Here is a 17,712-nt window from a genome sequence, read left to right on the forward strand (position 1 = left end):
TGTTGTGCTGCTTCCTTAATGTTTGGTTAATGATCCCATTGGTTTGATTGGCTGCCGCATGTAGATGCTGGGACAGTTGGTAGAAAATTTTGTGGAATGCTTTGATGCACACTTCATTAAAAGTCTGGCGTAATAGAATTGAGATTTTTAGTTTTTCAATTTATAATCACTGGGCTTGTGAAAAATCCATGGCAAATGTGCTGTTGTTCTCATTGGGGTTTAGAATGATAACTTAGTTCAGTAAAATTAAGTTATCACAATTATGATTTCTGAAGTCTCAGGCATTGGATGTCGCATGCGAGGGGTGTTGGATTGAAATTTGTTATATTAATGTACAACTGCTTGCGTATATGTTTCATTGATCCTGGAGTTTTGGGAGTCTAATTTGGCTGTGGATGGCTTCAAGTGATGCTACAAACTATTTACCTGATAATATGGTAGTGGGAGTCAATTAATACATATTGTTTGCTATGTCAGTTCATCCAGATTTGAATTACTTTGGAGCAAATATGGGTAAGCTGAAAGTAAGCTGGTGGTTCAGGACAGAAATAATATGATGGCTTATGTATCAAAGATTTATAGGGTGCCATGATTGCGCGTGCTGTGAATTCTTGTGGTATATATATGTGCGCTTAATAGTATGAAAATAATTTCTTGTGGTTATGATCTATGTACAAGCTTAATAGTGCGACGGCAGTACATGCATTTTAGATCAATAATACAGAGATTTGTAGAACATAAATGCTATGATTATGAAGGCAGGATAACTTATTAAAGCCCTGAAGAAAGAAAGACCGACATTGCCATATCTAATTCCATGGTTCATGGAATTACACCAGGAGAAAAGGCTGGATACAATATCTTGCTGCATTTTTCTGGATTATTGCATAGTCAAAAAAGGTTTATAGAAATCCTGCTCATAGAAGGTCATATACTCAACACTCTCAGAAGACCAAATGCTCCTCTGCTCCTCATATACTTCCACTTGCCACCAGAAACAAACCAACCCAGTAGTTTGATGTCGCAACATACTGAAAACGAACCAATGAGCTCTGATAATCTTAAGGACAAGGTTGAGAAAACACAAAACACCACTGTTGGGGGAATAAGGTTTTTCCCCCAAATGACACGAATGCCCCTAAGAAGCCGCACAATCGTCGACCCTGGAAGGCCGAAGTCGGCATCCGAACTCGGAACCTCCGACCTAAGAGAAACCCCAATGTCCGAGGCCTACTTTTGTCAGCCACCTACTACGGCCGTACGTCTCCGAGGTCCGGCCAGAGACCGTACTATGACGCCCCTCCGGCATTTATTGCGCATGACCGCTGTGATCCTCCGGCACACTCCACAATAAATGCGGATCTCCGGCTTACTCCACAATAAATGTGGATCTCCGGCTTACTCCACAATAAATGCGGATCTCCGGCTTACTCCACAATAAATGTGGATCTCCGGCTCACTCAACAATTAATGCACGTGACTCCTGTCATCTACGGACTCCCAGCTCTCCACGGCAAATAAGCCCAGCAGAGTCTAGTCAACTGTGATAAGTCTCTGATCTCGGCCATACCTCCGACACTGATGCAATAAATTCGCCTGGTAGCGTGCTAGTTCGGGTTGTACGACGCCCTCATCGCCGACATCAGTGCAATGATTCGCCTGACCAAGCGCCGACCTGAACGACATGCCGAGCCGTACTACGGCTTCGCCCCGTTACATCGCAGGTAAACCGACCCCCGGTCTATAAAAGGGGGTTGGAAAATCGATACTCTGGACAAGCACTGTTTACCTCTACTCTACACGATTTGCCCCCTCCCTGACTTGAGCGTCGGAGGGCCGGCGCCGGAAGACCCGGCCACCGGTTCGTGTGCAGGCACCCAGACGGAGGACGCCGCCCACTGTCGGATCGTCGCCCAGCCGCGGGAACCAGCCGCTCCTTCTCTCCGATCGCCCCAGACGGAGGACGCCGCCCGTCGACGGACCACCGCCCCGCCGTGAGTAACCACCTTCCGCTCCCTCTCCTCGACCGAAGATTGCCCCCGGGTCCAATTTCCAGCAACAGTTGGCGCTAGAGGAAGGGCCCGAGTAGCAGTCATGAAGTTGAGAAGTAAGGGAGCCTCTAACGTCTCCCGGCGTCCCCCGCAAAGTCCTGGACACTCCGTCCAGAATTCCCCAACTCCAGCTGACCCAGGTCCTCAGGTCCAGCTGGAACAGTTCAATGCCCTGGTACAGCAAGTCCAGGCCCTGGCCGCCGTCGTTCAGGGCCTACGGCGCGTGGAAGCTTCACCGGCGCTTCCCCCGCAGGCCCAGGCCCCGCCGGAGTGTCTCCCCAACGGCCCGGTTCTTTCCAGTCAAAATCTGCATGGCTCCTCCAGAGCCAACAACGGAGAACGGGCTGCTCCCCGTAGGGAGTTACCGGGAGAAGGTTTCGATCGGAGACCCCAACTTTCCGAGGCGGAGTCAGCCCCGGACCGCCAAGGGCCGGCGCAAACCACAACGACAATCCCACGGGTGGGGGAGCTCGACCGAAAAGTTGAGCATCTGGAGCGCCAGATTGCGGCACTCCACGGCAAGAAGGCAAGACAGGAAGGGGACTTTGAGTTCACTGCCAAGTCCCCCTTCTCCCGCCAGATCGAGGACGAGCCGGTTCCCGCGAGATTCAAAATGCCTCAGGTGGAGCCCTACAGCGGAATCACCGACCCCCTCGACCACTTGGAGAGTTATCGGGCCCTCATGACCCTACAAGGGTCCTCGGAGGCCATACTCTGCAAAGCCTTTCCAGCGACCCTCCGAGGGACCGCTCGGCTTTGGTTTTCTGGACTGAAGCCGAACACGGTGTCCTCCTTTGAGCAGCTCGGCAGGCAGTTCGCCACCAACTTTGCTGCCAGCCGGCGCCAGCGACGGACATCAGACTCCCTCCTGGACATCAAGCAGAAGGAGGGGGAGTCCCTCAAAGAGTACCTGGACCGCTTTACCGCCGCCACATGGGAGGTCCGCGAGCTAGACCAGTCGATAGCCATGTCGGCTCTGAAAACTGGGGTTCGCTCCTACCGATTCCTCTTCTCCATCGAGAAGAGCTTCCCGGCCGACTTCACCGAAATGCTGGCCCGAGCCCGGAAGTATGCCAAGGCCGAGGAGGCAGTCGCCTCCAGGCGGGGAGCAATCGAGCCCGCCTCTAAGAAGCAGAAGAAGCGCCGCGAGGAGCGCGGCCGACAAAGGAGCCGGTCTCCCCGCAGAGAGAAAAATCTCCCCAGACTGAGGAGTCCGCCCCGTCAGCAGGGGCGACCTCAGCAGAGGACACCTCCTCGTCCGAGGTCTCCACCACGGCCCCGGATGTACCAGGCGAGGTACGAGAACTATACACCCGTCAATGCTCCCCGGGCCGAGATCCTGATGGAAATTGAGGGTCGGGACTTCTTCCGACCCCCGCCTCCTATGCGAGACACGGGATTTCTCCGAAATACCAGGAAGTATTGCCGCTTCCACCGAGACCGTGGGCACGACACGGAGGACTGCTTCCAACTCCGGGACGAGATAGAAGCGCTCATCCGACGGGGAGTACTCAACCGGTTCGTGAGGAATCGACCTGAGGAAAGAAGGCCGGCGGAGAATGTCGCACCAACCGAAAATCCAGGCGACAACAGGCCCATCGCCGGCACCATCAACATGATCGGGCGGGCCTCGGCAGGAACGGCCGCCCAGGGAACACCCCCGAAGCGCCCACGTACTGATGAAGTCATCTCGTTCTCGGACGAGGACTTAGAAGGGGTCGAGACCCCTCACGATGACGCTGTGGTCATCTCAATGATTGTAAATAGGTTTGATGTAAAGCGTGTCCTAGTTGACAATGGAAGTTCAGCCAACATTTTGTACTACCATGCCTACCAAAAAATGGGGTTGACAGAAGGACATCTCCGGAGAATCAATGCCCCGCTAGTCGGGTTTACCGGAGATGCGGTCTCGGTTGAAGGTGAGGCTAGCTTCCTTGTCACAGTTGGCCTCGCCCCCCGGGAGAGCACTGTGAGGATGGACTTCTTGGTGGTCCGTCTGCCCTCGGTCTACAACGCCATCCTTGGGCGCCCAGGGTTAAACACCCTTCGAGCCGTGGTTTCAACTCGCCATTTACTCATGCGGTTCCCCACCGGCCAAGGAGTAGGCGAGGTCTGCGGAGACCAACTGGTCGCCAAGCAATGCTACATGGCGGCCCACACAGTGAAACAACCAGCTGAGGCGCCAGACCGCCCGACGCGCCCTTCACTCCCCATAGAAACCCTCGATGCGAGGGACACCCCCTGGAAGAAGCAAGTAGAGCCCGGTGAGCTCCTTATTCAAATCCCACTACGAGAAAATTTTTCCGAGCTAACCGTGCAGGTCGGCTCCGGCCTCGGCGCCCATGAGAGGGATCACCTCGTCAGCTTCCTGCGGGATAATGCCGACGTCTTCGCCTGGTCGCCCGCGGACGTGCCAGGAATTGACCCTGAGGTCATGGTCCACCGACTTCAGGTGAAACCAACCAGCAGGCCTGTAAAGCAGAAGAAAAGAGGCTCCGCCCCCGAGCGACAACGAGCTGCGGCCGAGGAGGTGGACAAACTCCTCGGAGCCGGCTTCATCCGGGAGGTCTCCTACCCGGACTGGCTCGCCAACATAGTCCTCGTAAAGAAGGCCAACGAAAAATGGCGTATGTGTGTGGACTACACCGACCTGATCAAGGCCTGCCCAAAAGACAGTTTTCCCCTCCCGAGCATCGACCAGCTCGTCGACTCCACCTCGGGACACCAACTGCTAACTTTTATGGACGCCTTTTCAGGATACAATCAAATCCGAATGGCGCCAGAAGACGAGGAGAAGACGGCCTTCATCACCGACAAGGGCACCTACTGCTATAAGGTGATGCCCTTTGGCCTGAAAAACGCTGGGGCCACCTATCAGAGGCTGGTCAGCCAGATTTTTAAAGACCAGATCGGCCGGAACATGGAAGTCTACGTGGACGACATGTTGGTGAAGAGCCGAGCGGCGGAACACCACATAGCCGATCTCGACGAGACGTTCGCCAAGCTCAGAAAATATCAAATGAAACTCAATCCGGCGAAGTGCGCATTTGGGGTCACCTCGGGCAAGTTCCTGGGTTTCATAGTGACCCAGCGCGGAATTGAGGCCAACCCGGAGAAAATCCGGGCACTGCAAGAGATGTCGCCTCCAAAGACAGTTAAGGAGGTGCAGCGGCTCGCGGGGCGGGTAGCCGCCCTGGGAAGGTTCGTCTCTCGGTCAGCCGAGCGTTGCCTCCCCTTCTTCAAGAGCCTCAAACGGCCGAAAGACTTCCGGTGGACAGAAGAATGCCAGCAGGCCTTTGAAGAGCTTCGGAGCCTTCTGGCTTCTCCCCCGCTGCTCACCAAGCCCCGGAAAGGCGAGGTCCTTTACTTATATCTGGCCGTCTCCCCAGCCGCAGTGAGCTCAGTTCTCGTCCGGGAAGAGGACAAGCTCCAAAAGCCGGTCTATTACACCAGCCGGGTTCTCAGGGATGCCGAGACCCGATATTCTAAACTTGAGAAGACCATCTTCGCTCTCATCATCTCGGCTCGGAGACTCAGGCCTTACTTCCAAGCCCACACGATAGCTATATTGACCGACCAGCCCATGAAGCAAATATTGCAGAGGTCGGATCGTGCGGGGAGGATCGCCAAATGGGCGGTCGAGCTCGGGAAATTCGACCTCGAATATCGGCCCAGGCCGGCTATCAAAGCTCAGATACTCGCCGACTTCATCGTGGAGTGCACCCTTCCGGACGACCCCGAGCTGCCATCTGGACCCGCGGAGGAGGCCCCGAGGCAGCCATGGGTCCTGCACTCGGACGGGTCTTCGACCTCGGGGGGTAGCGGGGCCGGACTTATCCTCACTAGTCCAGACGGAGTGGTGGCTGAGCAAGCCCTGCGCCTCGAGTTCCCGGCCTCGAACAATGAGGCCGAGTATGAGGCCCTCATCGCCGGGCTCAAACTGGCGAAAGAACTAAACGTGGGAGACCTGACGGCATTCAGCGACTCCCAGCTGGTGGTGAACCAGGTCCAAGGAGATTTTGAAGCTAAAGAGCCATCCATGCAAAAGTATCTCCAAAAGGTGCGGGAACTCATATCTGCCCTGAATTCTTTCAACATTCAGTACATTCCCAGAACGGAAAACCTCAGGGCAGACCAGCTATCCAAGCTGGCAACCTCCCGCATGAGCGAGCTTCCTAAGGGAACCGCGCTCGAGTATCTTCAGACCCCCAGCACGGAGGAACCCGAGCCTACCATGTGCATCGGCTCCGAGCCAAGCTGGATCGACGGGCTCGTCTGCTACCTTCAGGACGGAACCCTACCTCATGACGAGATGGAGGCTCGCCGAATCAAGCGCCAGGCCCCCCGGTATGTCCTATACGAGAACAGGCTCTATCGACGATCATTTACTTCCCCCCTTCTCAGATGCCTCCGCCCCTCCGAGGCGGACTATGCTCTCCGAGAGGTCCATGAAGGGATCTGCGGAAATCACCTGGGGGGCCGGGCCTTGGCCCATAAGATCCTGCGGCAGGGATATTACTGGCCCACACTCCAAAAAGACGCAACAGATTTCGTCCGCAAGTGCGATCGGTGCCAGCGAAACGCCAATATCCAGCGCCGACCTTCAGCTCTGCTGACCTCCATCATCGCCCCCTGGCCGTTTGCCCAATGGGGGATCGACATCCTGGGGCCCTTTCCCCTCGCCACCGGACAGAGAAAGTTCCTGGTCGTCTCCATCGACTATTTCACTAAATGGGTCGAGGCCGAACCTGTCGCCCGGATCACCGAGCAAAAGATGCGGGATTTCGTGTGGAAGTCTATAATCTGCCGATTCGGACTACCCCGTATCCTTATATCTGATAATGGTCGACAATTTGACAATATTCATTTCAGGGAGTTTTGCTCTGAACTCGGCATTGATCATCGCTTCACCTCGGTTGCCCATCCCCAGACAAACGGGGAAACCGAGGTAACTAACCGAACTATTTTGCAGGGACTTAAAGCTAGGCTTGATCGGTCCAAAGGACAGTGGGTCGAGGACTTGTACAATGTCCTTTGGGCGTACCGGACCACGTTCCGACTACCCACGGGAGAGACCCCCTTCAACCTAGCATACGGCACTGAGGCCGTCATCCCGTTGGAGATCGGCCTGCCTTCTCCCAGAGTGGAGCATTACGACCCCGACACCAACTCTTCCCAGCTAAGGAGCAACTTGGACCTTGTCGAAGAAACGAGAGAGGTCGCCCGGGTTCGCATGGCGAGATACCAACAGCGAACGGCCCAATACTACAACTCCAGAGTCAAGCCCAAGCTCTTCAAAGTAGGGGACCTCGTCCTCAGGAGAGTCGAGGCTTCTCAACCGACCGAGCAAGGAAAGCTCGCCCCAAATTGGGAAGGGCCGTATCAAATCGCCCGGGTACAACGACCAGGGGCGTACAAATTGAAGTCCCTGGAGGGGACTCTGATCCCACGAAGCTGGAACTCCGAGAATCTACGGATGTATTACCAATGAAACCCTAAAGGGTTCAAAACAATCAGGACAATGGACTCAGCTCCTTTTTCTGCAAATATTTCTCTCACCTTGATAACTGTAATCCTCTTTTAATATTGGGTCGTCTGTGATCCTCAGATTCCCCGGCCAAAATCGGGATGCCTCGAGGCTCGACCGTAGAGTCCCAAACTCCCTCGACCTCGGGAAGAATCGCAAGACGATGAAACGTGGAATGGAGCAGGATTCCTCGACTAAGGCCGAGATGCCCCGAGTGTCGACAGTGCGTGCCCAGACCCCTCGACACTTCGGGAAGACGGGGTAGTACCTTCGCGGCCCCCCGTGGCGCTCATCACCAACAACGGGGTAGTACCTTCGCGGCCCCCCGTAGCGCCTCCTCGACTAAGGTCGGGATGCCCCGAGGGTCGACCGTAGAGAACCAGACTCCCTCGACCTCGGAAAGCGTCGCAGGTCGACAGTGCGTACCCAGACCCCTCGACCTGACGAACGATTCCTCGACCAAGGTCGGGATGCCCCGAGGGTCGACCGTAGAGAACCAGACTCCCTCGACCTCGGGAAGCGTCGCAGGTCGACAGTGCGTACCCAGACCCCTCGACCTGACGAACGATTCCTCGACCAAGGTCGGGATGCCCCGAGGGTCGACCGTAGAGAACCAGACTCCCTCGACCTCGGGAAGGCGCCGTGAGGGGTGGAAAGGGTGGCTCCACCTGGGGCGCCACGAAGTGGACCCCCAGGAGCGGTCGACGATCCCCGATCCCCGAAGCGAGCGATCCCTCGACTAAGGTCGAGATGCCCCGAGTGTCGACAGTGCGTACCCAGACCCCTCGACACTTCGGAAAGACGGGGTAGTACCTTCGCGGCTCTCCGTGGCGCTCATCACCAACAACGGGGTAGTACCTTCGCGGCCCCCCGTAGCGCCCCCTCGACTAAGGTCGGGATGCCCCGAGGATCGACCGTAGAGAACCAGACTCCCTCGACCTCGGGAAGCATCGCAGGTCGGTAGTGCGTGCCCAGACCCGCCGACCTGACGTATGATCCCTCGACTGAGGTCGGGATGCCCCGAGGGTCGACCGTAGAGAATCAGACTCCCTCGACTTCGGGAGGTACCACAGGTCAGCAAAGCGTCCGCAGACCCGCCGACCTGACACAAGACCCCTCGACCAAAGTTGAGGTGCCCCGAGGTCCAACCACAGGGTCTCAAACTCCCTCGACCTCGCAAAGAGCTACAAATCAATAAAGTCTCCCCAAGCCCTCTCAACCTCGGCGGGTGCTGTCGGGTCCGTGAGAAGCCCGAGCCCCCTTAAAGTCAAAAATAACTCCGCAGGCCGACGAGGAAGGGAAGCAGCCTACTCCACCATGCGAAGCATAACTCTGAGAATGAAAGAGGTACATTCAACTGGACGCCCTCCTTGTCAAATTTTATTTACATATTGCTGAGCGGAATCTTAATGTTGGAGCCTTATCTCGCCCCAAAGTCGGGCCTCTCTAACGGGTCGGCTTAGGATCGACCTCCTAATTACATTATGCATGCACCGTTCGTCAAGTCTCCGAAACTGGTACAGAGGATTTCATAAATTAGTGCCCAACTCGGCTCTTCGACGTAAACTCCTACGTCCGGCTGAAAAAGTGGTCCCGGCCACGAATGTGCCAGCCAAACACGGGTACCAAGGCAATCTCTGGAAACCCCAGCCTTGCTCACCGAAGCCTCGGCAGAGTCCGAGAACAATAACTACGAAAACCTTCGGTAATAACCTGCCTATTGGCCCGCGCTCCCTCTGAGGGGTTTGGAGTTAAGTTCGGAGACCCGACTAAACTCCCCGATTAGCGGCACGCACAGACCTAGTCCGGTCTTAGTTAAAGGGCTAAGGCCCGACCTCGACGCCTTGGGACTTTCCTAAAGGCTAAACGCAATGACCTCCACGACTCCCAAATCCGAGCTATAGGACTTAGAGAAATTTTCTAAAAAACTCAAGACTCGGAGCTCCTCTTCGTCGGGATGACTGGAACCCGAGAAGGCTAAGACGTAGCCTGGGAAGAAGGGCAACTTCGTTAAGCAGCCCGGAAATTAAAATGCAAAGCTAGGCCATCGAGGCGGTTCGCTAAGGCCCTGGCCTCGGTCACGACAACAGAGGGAAAGATGAACAAGGAATGGCAAAAATACTTTTTCATTAACAAAGGGCCGGAAGGCCAATTACAAAATTGGAAGTCGGCCGCTCAAGGGCCGACCCCGGATACAATGAAAAAGAAAAGAAAAATATGCTAAGTCCTAAGCGGCGGGAGCCACATCCGGGGGGTCGTCCGGCACATTGATGACCTCAAGACCTTCCTCCGGAACAGGCTCGGGGTCGGGAGCAGGAGCTTCGGGCACCACCTCCGGGACAGCGTCCGTCTCGGCCGCCAGAGCCACCTCCATGACACCGTCCGCCTCGGCTACCCCCGTCGAAGGCTCGGCGGGGTCTTGCTCATATATTCCCGCCTCGGATGTCAGGATGGTGGGAAGGGCTCGCACGTCGGACCCCCAGCCCCGGTCCTCCCTCGGACGGACCGTCGAGAAGTCGTACTGAGGGCAGTACAGGCGCACCTGCTCTCGGAAGTTCTCGAAGCCTCGAAGGAAACCGTCGACCGTCTCCTCCTCCAACATGTCGCGGAACTCTTGCGACTCTTTGAAGAGCTCCACGGCGTGCTCGGCTCGTTCGAGAGCCCTCCTCTCCCGGGCCTCAAGTTGCTCGAGTCGGAGGCGAAGGGCCCTCTCCTCATACTCGAGGGCCGCGACCCTGGCCTGGACCTCCCCCAAGCGCGCCTCCGTGCCGCACATGGTTGCCTTGGTCATGGCGTGAGCCGCCTTCTCCTCCTCAAGCGCCCCCACCACGGCAAGGCGCTCGGCCTCGGTGGCCGCCCACCGAGCCTCGGCCGCGGCCGACACCGCTTCTAGCTCGGCGATTCTTTTCTTGGCCGGCTCCAGCTGCTGGCCGAGCTGCCGAACTTCTTCCCGATACCCGTGGGCGAGGAACGCCATGGTGTCGAGCTCGAGAATATGCTGAAAAAAAAAAAAAGAAGAAGCGAGGGTATTGTGAGTTGAAAGGCACGTATGCACGCTAATAACTCCGGAAAATTAAGAAGGGAACTTACCCGGGCGGTGCTGCAGTAAGCACTGCCGGCGACCTCCTCCAGCGAAATCCCCCGGAACACGGCCCGGTCCGCTGGAAGCACTGCACGCCGCAACATGGAGCGTGCGACCTCGGCGTCCTGAAAGGCCGAGCTCCCCTCAGGAATGGAAGAGTCCGGCTCAACCGACTCTTCTCGGAAAGCTCGGGAAGAGCTCGGCACGATCGAACCCGAGGTCCCGGAGCCGCTCGCCTCGGGGCCTCGGGCAGGCCCGGGTCCTGGCTGCTGCGGCCGGGCCACGGACGATTCCCCCCGCCGGGCAAGGGGGGCAGGGCAAGGAGGGGCCGATGGGCCCGCACCACTGACCACCCGCTCCCGCCTCGGGTCGGCCGCAGGGGCCCCCGCCTCGGGGCCACTCGTCCCGGCCGACGAGGAAGCGCCGTCTGTCCTCGCCCTCCTCCGAGGCTGGGGATTAGCCCCCCCGGCCTCGGCCTCCCGCCTCCTCAGGCGGGAAAAAAGCGACGTGTTACTGGTCGGCATACGGGGAATATCTGAAATCAAAAATTTTGTTAAGTGTCAGGCCAGTGGCAGTAAAAGCGAAAGACAAAGAATGAAAATAACGTAGCCGCCCTTACCCTCGGGGCGCGCCGAGCTCAGACCCACGCTCGCCAGGGCGTCCTCCCGCAGGAGCTCGGTCAGGTCGTTGCCCCTCCCGAGGGCTCGCACAGAGTCTAGGATCCTCAGCTCCCTCCCCGTGGGCTCGGAGAGTCTGTTGAGGGCCTTCAGCCGTGGGTGTCCCCACCTCGGCTCAAACCCCCAAGGCGCCGCGGACGCCAGGAAGAAAAACTTCAACTTCCACTCATGGATCGAGGAAGGGGCGCCCCGGAAGAGTGACATACCGCCCCGAAAGGCGAAATATAGCCACCCTGCGTCCGCCGGGTTCTTCTTTAACAGAAAACACCGGCGGAAAAGGCCTACCGTGATCGGGATCCCGTGCCCGAGGCACAGGGACAAAAACCCGATTATGGTCCTCCATGAGTTCGGAGCCAACTGCGCCGGGACGAGCTGGTACTCGGCCAGCAAGCTGCTCACGAACCCATGGGTGGGAAAACGCAGGCCCGCCCAGAGTGTCTCGCGGTAAACCGCGATCCGACCTGGGGGCGGCTGCGTCACCCTGTCCCCCGGCCCTGCGGTTTCAAGACGAAACCCGGGCTGGAAGAAGAAACGGGAGCGGATTGTCTCCAGTTCCTCCTCTGACATATTCGACCCAACTTCTTCGGGACCGAGACCCATTCTCACAGAAGAATGGAGTAAAAATTAAGAGCAGAAAATGGAAGTTGGCGAGGAGAAGAAAAGAGAAAACTCTAGTGAAAACAGGAAGAAAACCTACTGGACATTGCCGGAAATTGCTCCGGGCACCGCCGGCAAAATTCGGTTGAGGGAGAAAACAAGGGGAAAAAGACGACGAAAATGAGGGGAAGCCAAACAAGACCTTTAGGGCAGACTCGTGGGGTTTATATAGACCCCCTGACGGCCCAGATCGATGGGGTCGGTTCCCATCCCCCGATCGGGCTGCGCCACGTGGCGACCTCTGAGGCCGAGGCACTGCATCCACTCCGGATCAATAAATCGAATACGAAATCAAAGTGTTGTCCCATCGGATCTCGGGACCTCATTATGGGTCCACAGAATCCCATCGCCTCGAAGAATGAACGGACGGCACCCCCGCTCCCCTCGTTTAATAAAATCTGGGACACGTGGAGCCCCGGTGTGGCCTTCACTCCCCCGAAATTATGACCCGGTAACACGAAATCGGAAGCGTCCGACCCCTGGTCATGCCGCGTGTCCGTTTTGAAACCCGAAATGGCACGCTCATTGATGAGCGGGAACTCTCGATTGTGGGGCCGAGGCGCCGCCTCGTTGAACCCGAGGACCCTCATCCTGGGTCCGCCTCGCAAAGCAACCTCGGTAATCCAAGAGACACCGCCCCCGCTATAGTCGCCTCGAAAGACGTAGGGATATGGACCCCATCATTAATTCGCCGAACAAAGTAACCTCGAAACGCCCAAGGGCGCAGGTCCTACCATGAAAATTCCAAGAAACATGAGGGTGCGGACGAAGTTCGCCCCCCAACTTTAACGATGGACTTTACTTCCTACGTCCGAGCCCACAAGCCGCTCGAACTCGGAAGTCGGGAGGTAGTGTTGGGGGAATAAGGTTTTTCCCCCAAATGACACGAATGCCCCTAAGAAGCCGCATAATCGTCGACCCTGGAAGGCCGAAGTCGGCATCCGAACTCGGAACCTCCGACCTAAGAGAAACCCCAATGTCCGAGGCCTACTTTTGTCAGCCACCTACTACGGCCGTACGTCTCCGAGGTCCGGCCAGAGACCGTACTATGACGCCCCTCCGGCATTTATTGCGCATGACCGCTGTGATCCTCCGGCACACTCCACAATAAATGCGGATCTCCGGCTTACTCCACAATAAATGTGGATCTCCGGCTTACTCCACAATAAATGTGGATCTCAGGCTCACTCAACAATTAATGCACGTGACTCCTGTCATCTACGGACTCCCAGCTCTCCACGGCAAATAAGCCCAGCAGAGTCTAGTCAACTGTGATAAGTCTCTGATCTCGGCCATACCTCCGACACTGATGCAATAAATTCGCCTGGTAGCGTGCTAGTTCGGGTTGTACGACGCCCTCATCGCCGACATCAGTGCAATGATTCGCCTGACCAAGCGCCGACCTGAACGACATGCCGAGCCGTACTACGGCTTCGCCCCGTTACATCGCAGGTAAACCGACCCCCGGTCTATAAAAGGGGGTTGAAAAATCGATACTCTGGACAAGCACTGTTTACCTCTACTCTACACGATTTGCCCCCTCCCTGACTTGAGCGTCGGAGGGCCGGCGCCGGAAGACCCGGCCACCGGTTCGTGTGCAGGCACCCAGACGGAGGACGCCGCCCACTGTCGGATCGTCGCCCAGCCGCGGGAACCAGCCGCTCCTTCTATCCGATCGCCCCAGACGGAGGACGCCGCCCGTCGACGGACCACCGCCCCGCCGTGAGTAACCACCTTCCGCTCCCTCTCCTCGACCGAAGATTGCCCCCGGGTCCAATTTCCAGCAACAACCACCTTGAAAATAATTAATCAGCACTCGAAAAGCTTAACCCCAAAGCCAATCAGTCATCTAATGACCTGACAAGTGGAAGAACACAGAAGAATACAACCACCACGCATCAAGCACAAAGCTTGGCATGCTCTTTTTCTTCCTCCTTAGAATCTACAGTGGGCCCTGCAACTGCGCTTGCAGTCATAGAAACATGGATCATTGCAGTGCATGGGGCACAGCAGCTCCATCCCGCCGCACCGCCCCCTCCCGGAACACCTTGCATACTCTCCTACCTGGTACAAAGTGGAGCTGTAACTTGGCCTATTATATCCACTTCCTCCTCTGCCTCCAAGTCTATGATGTCTCCCTCCTTCCCTCCCATCTTCACATCTCCACCAACATCCACCACTAACATCTCCTCCGCGGCCGCCACCCCCGCCCCCACCCCTGCCACCCCATCCCCAGCCATAACCCCAACCACCTCCACCACCACCACCACCTCCTCCTCCTCCTCCTCTTCCACCACCACCGCCGCCGCCGCCGCCATCCCGTCGCTTATACTTGAGAATTCTGACATGCGCAGATCATCAGATACTGCATGATGCAGTTGTGCATGAAGTTCAAAGCCAGTGGTGCTGCCATTGGTGGTAGTCATATTGTTGCTGTTCAGTGATGGCGCAAGTTCCTCAGAGTGGGGCGGATCGGTGGCTAAGCAGAGCGCTGTAGTGAAGAATGTGGCTGAAGCAACCAACAGGAAACCATGCCAAGGGGTCCTTCCTAAGGACTCGCCCATTGCAATCACCAAACTTTTTTCTTTTTTTTTTTTTGTTGGATGAGAGCTGCAAGTAGAATCTCCCAACATGAAACATTTTATACCTGTCCAATGGTAGGGATAGCAAAAATGATCACGGTTAGGCAACTGAGAGACCCAAAGAATTGGCTGACAGAGAGACAAAGGATGTCTTGCATTCCACTTCTTCCCCCACATGCAGGATAGGACCATTTTTTGGCTATTGCTTGCCTAGCTATATGCATCACCAATAGCCCTCTGTGACTCTTCTATGTTATTATAAAAACTTTCTCACCTACCAATCATACACCCACTTGCTGGACTCATGGTGGAGGGCTGAATGAAGTTTTCATGTCTGCATTTAGGTTTATTGTTACCTCTAACCAGCAAACAAGCTGGCCCCCAAAAAGGCTGGATGGTGTGACAGTACTAGCACAATTTACCAGCCACTTATGCTTCCATGAGCCTAAACCTGCTACTGCATCTTGCTGCAGACTGGTCTAATAAGTGTAATCAACTGGGAGTATTTTCATGACTCTGTTCAGAAAGGAACATAGCATGATGAAGTGGAAATCTCACTTTTTACAGGTGGATAGAAAAGAAATCATGCGCGTCCGCAATACTTTTGTAATTACTTTTCTTTTTAACTTTTGATATGCTGTCTGTGTTTTGAGGGAATAAACTTAATGGCAGTTACAGTGCTGCTTCCTCCTATTTGCATTTGAGCTACTTTCCTGAGTTTCTACCCCTCCCTGATGGCTAATATTTGGAGTAGTGTAACCTTCTTGTTTCACCTGTGAGAGCTCTTCAGTGACTACAAAGTTGGTTTGGGCATGCTTTCTGATCAAAATGCAAATGAGCCATTAAAAGAAATAAGCAGAATAGATTCCTTGGTTTTATGCTTAAAACAAGTGTCATCAATGCAAAAAACAAAAGTTGTTTTTAGTTTGAGCAATCCTGTTTAACAGTCTTAGGATTTCTTAGCTCGTGATAAGAAAAAGAGCCGATCAGAATTGGAATATGGAGACACAGCATAATCATGGTGAACTGTTCTTGTGGGAAGTTTCCGAACCAAGGCAAGTCCAAAATAACATGTTGTGTGGCTTATTAATGTTACCCATGTATGGATAGATCACAAGGTGCTTCCCCTTTAGCTGCTCTAAATCCTTATGATATTCAGCATATCCATCAAGCCTAATCTCTCACAAGTGTGAAGCTTCATATTTTTCTAATTTGAGCTCTCAAGCATCTCCACAGCCTTCTTACTTCTCTGCCAGACATCTAGAGATAAAAAATGACAGGTTGCTTTCAGACTCCCAATAAAATTTTTACACATAGGCAATGTTTTCTCGGAAAGACTTGTATGAAAACTGAAAATATAGATTATAACTCCATTATATTATCTTTCAATGTACAATTACCAGCCATGTAAACATGGGATGCCAATGCAACAAATAAATCGGCTCTTCAACAAATTCCCAGAGAGCAAGCAGAAAAGTTTTGGTAGAGAATGCAGAAACACTTTTACTATATAATGTTTCAGTAGCACTACAACCCAAAAGCTAACTGTAGAGTTATAAGGCGAGGAATAAATTGTACCATAAAACTTCATATATTTACAGGATTTCTATTTTCAAATCCTATTAGATGGTAAACAGAAACCATTTATATCTTACTTTTGAGATCGATCACATGCACAATTCCTTTCTAAAGTTCTATACACACAAATCATACAAAGCTTCAGCACCATTTTCATATCTGACAAGTTTCTTATGCACGAATTTCCATATTATCAGAAACAAAACAAACTGTAGGCTTGAAAAATCAAGTATATCCCCTAACAAGTGCCAGCTTCAGAAAAACTCCCCAGGATATGTGAAAACTATAGAAAATGACTGTGTTGACATACAAAAAAAAAAATCAACAACTCCAGTGACTTATTCACTGATATACACAATCATACTGGACAGAACCATTGCATATGATGCACATTCATAATTCAAGTCTAAGAGGACAGAAAAATGAAGTCACTACAAGAATGAAGAAAAAAATAGGATCGAAAAAGTGAAGAAATAATAAGAGATATGTATTGAGATGTGAACAGAAAGACAGGAGAAAAAGGACATTGAAAGATACCAGTAAAGAGAAATTTCTCATGTTGAATTAAGAAAGCCTGCAGGATAGAAGAGAGAATCTACTGATGAAGGAAATACATCTTTTGTAAAGAAATTCTGAACTACCAGACAATTCTTTTCCATTCTCCTGCTAATAAAAAGTATATGACAGACGTGCAAAGGGGAATATATTTCAAGTTGAATACTGTATCAAAGATGTATAGCATCATGAAAACTTTTAGTGAATTGAGAAACAAAAAGAAAACATTTCAAGCATCCCTTGAATGTCGGAACTGCAGAAAACAATTATGAATTCACAAATTATTTTGATTAGGAATTAATTTAATGACCTTCAAATTGCATACCTTTGAAAGATCTACGTGACAACAATCATTTCCTCCGAAAGGGAAAAAACATGGCAACAATCAGCTGCAAGAAATGCACTAACTACATTTAGGATGCATTGAATAAAATTGGAAAGATTCTTCTTTTTTTTTTTTTGAGGGGAAGGAATGGCGGCACATTTTGATTATTAAATAAAGACACTAGCATCTAGTGCAAAAAACAACTAGAGACTGCTATAGGAACTTATTTACTTGCTAGGTATTTCAAATGATGGGACCCCACATCTGCAATAGTACCTTACTCTATCTTTTGGAGGATCCCTCCTTTTCTTTTTTTTGGCTATTCCATGTTTGAAACTTTGAGAGTAAAGTATCTCAAAATCCAGAAAGAAGCCAAAACTTTATAGGTTCACTCGCAAATTGGATCGTCAAAGAATTGAAATCTTTTATCCGTATAAGTTGGAAGTTGAGAATTTGTCAGGTGGAGGGGGAAGAAATCATTCATAATGTGTTTGAACCATAGTCTGCTAAACTGCCCCGTACCATACCGGAAGGAAACTGGTATGAAGCTTAACTTTAAGTCGGTACAAGTCCCGTACTGCCTCATACCAAGGTATACTGACCTGTACCGAGACGTACCGAGGTACGCACCGGCCCGTACTGAGGTTTACCAACCTGTATTGAGGTGTAGCAAGATAA

The sequence above is a fragment of the Phoenix dactylifera genome, chromosome 11, assembly GCF_051530095.1.
Source record: "Phoenix dactylifera cultivar Ajwa chromosome 11, Ajwa_hap1_PhDact_Kaust_v1.1, whole genome shotgun sequence".
NCBI lineage: Eukaryota > Viridiplantae > Streptophyta > Magnoliopsida > Arecales > Arecaceae > Phoenix > Phoenix dactylifera.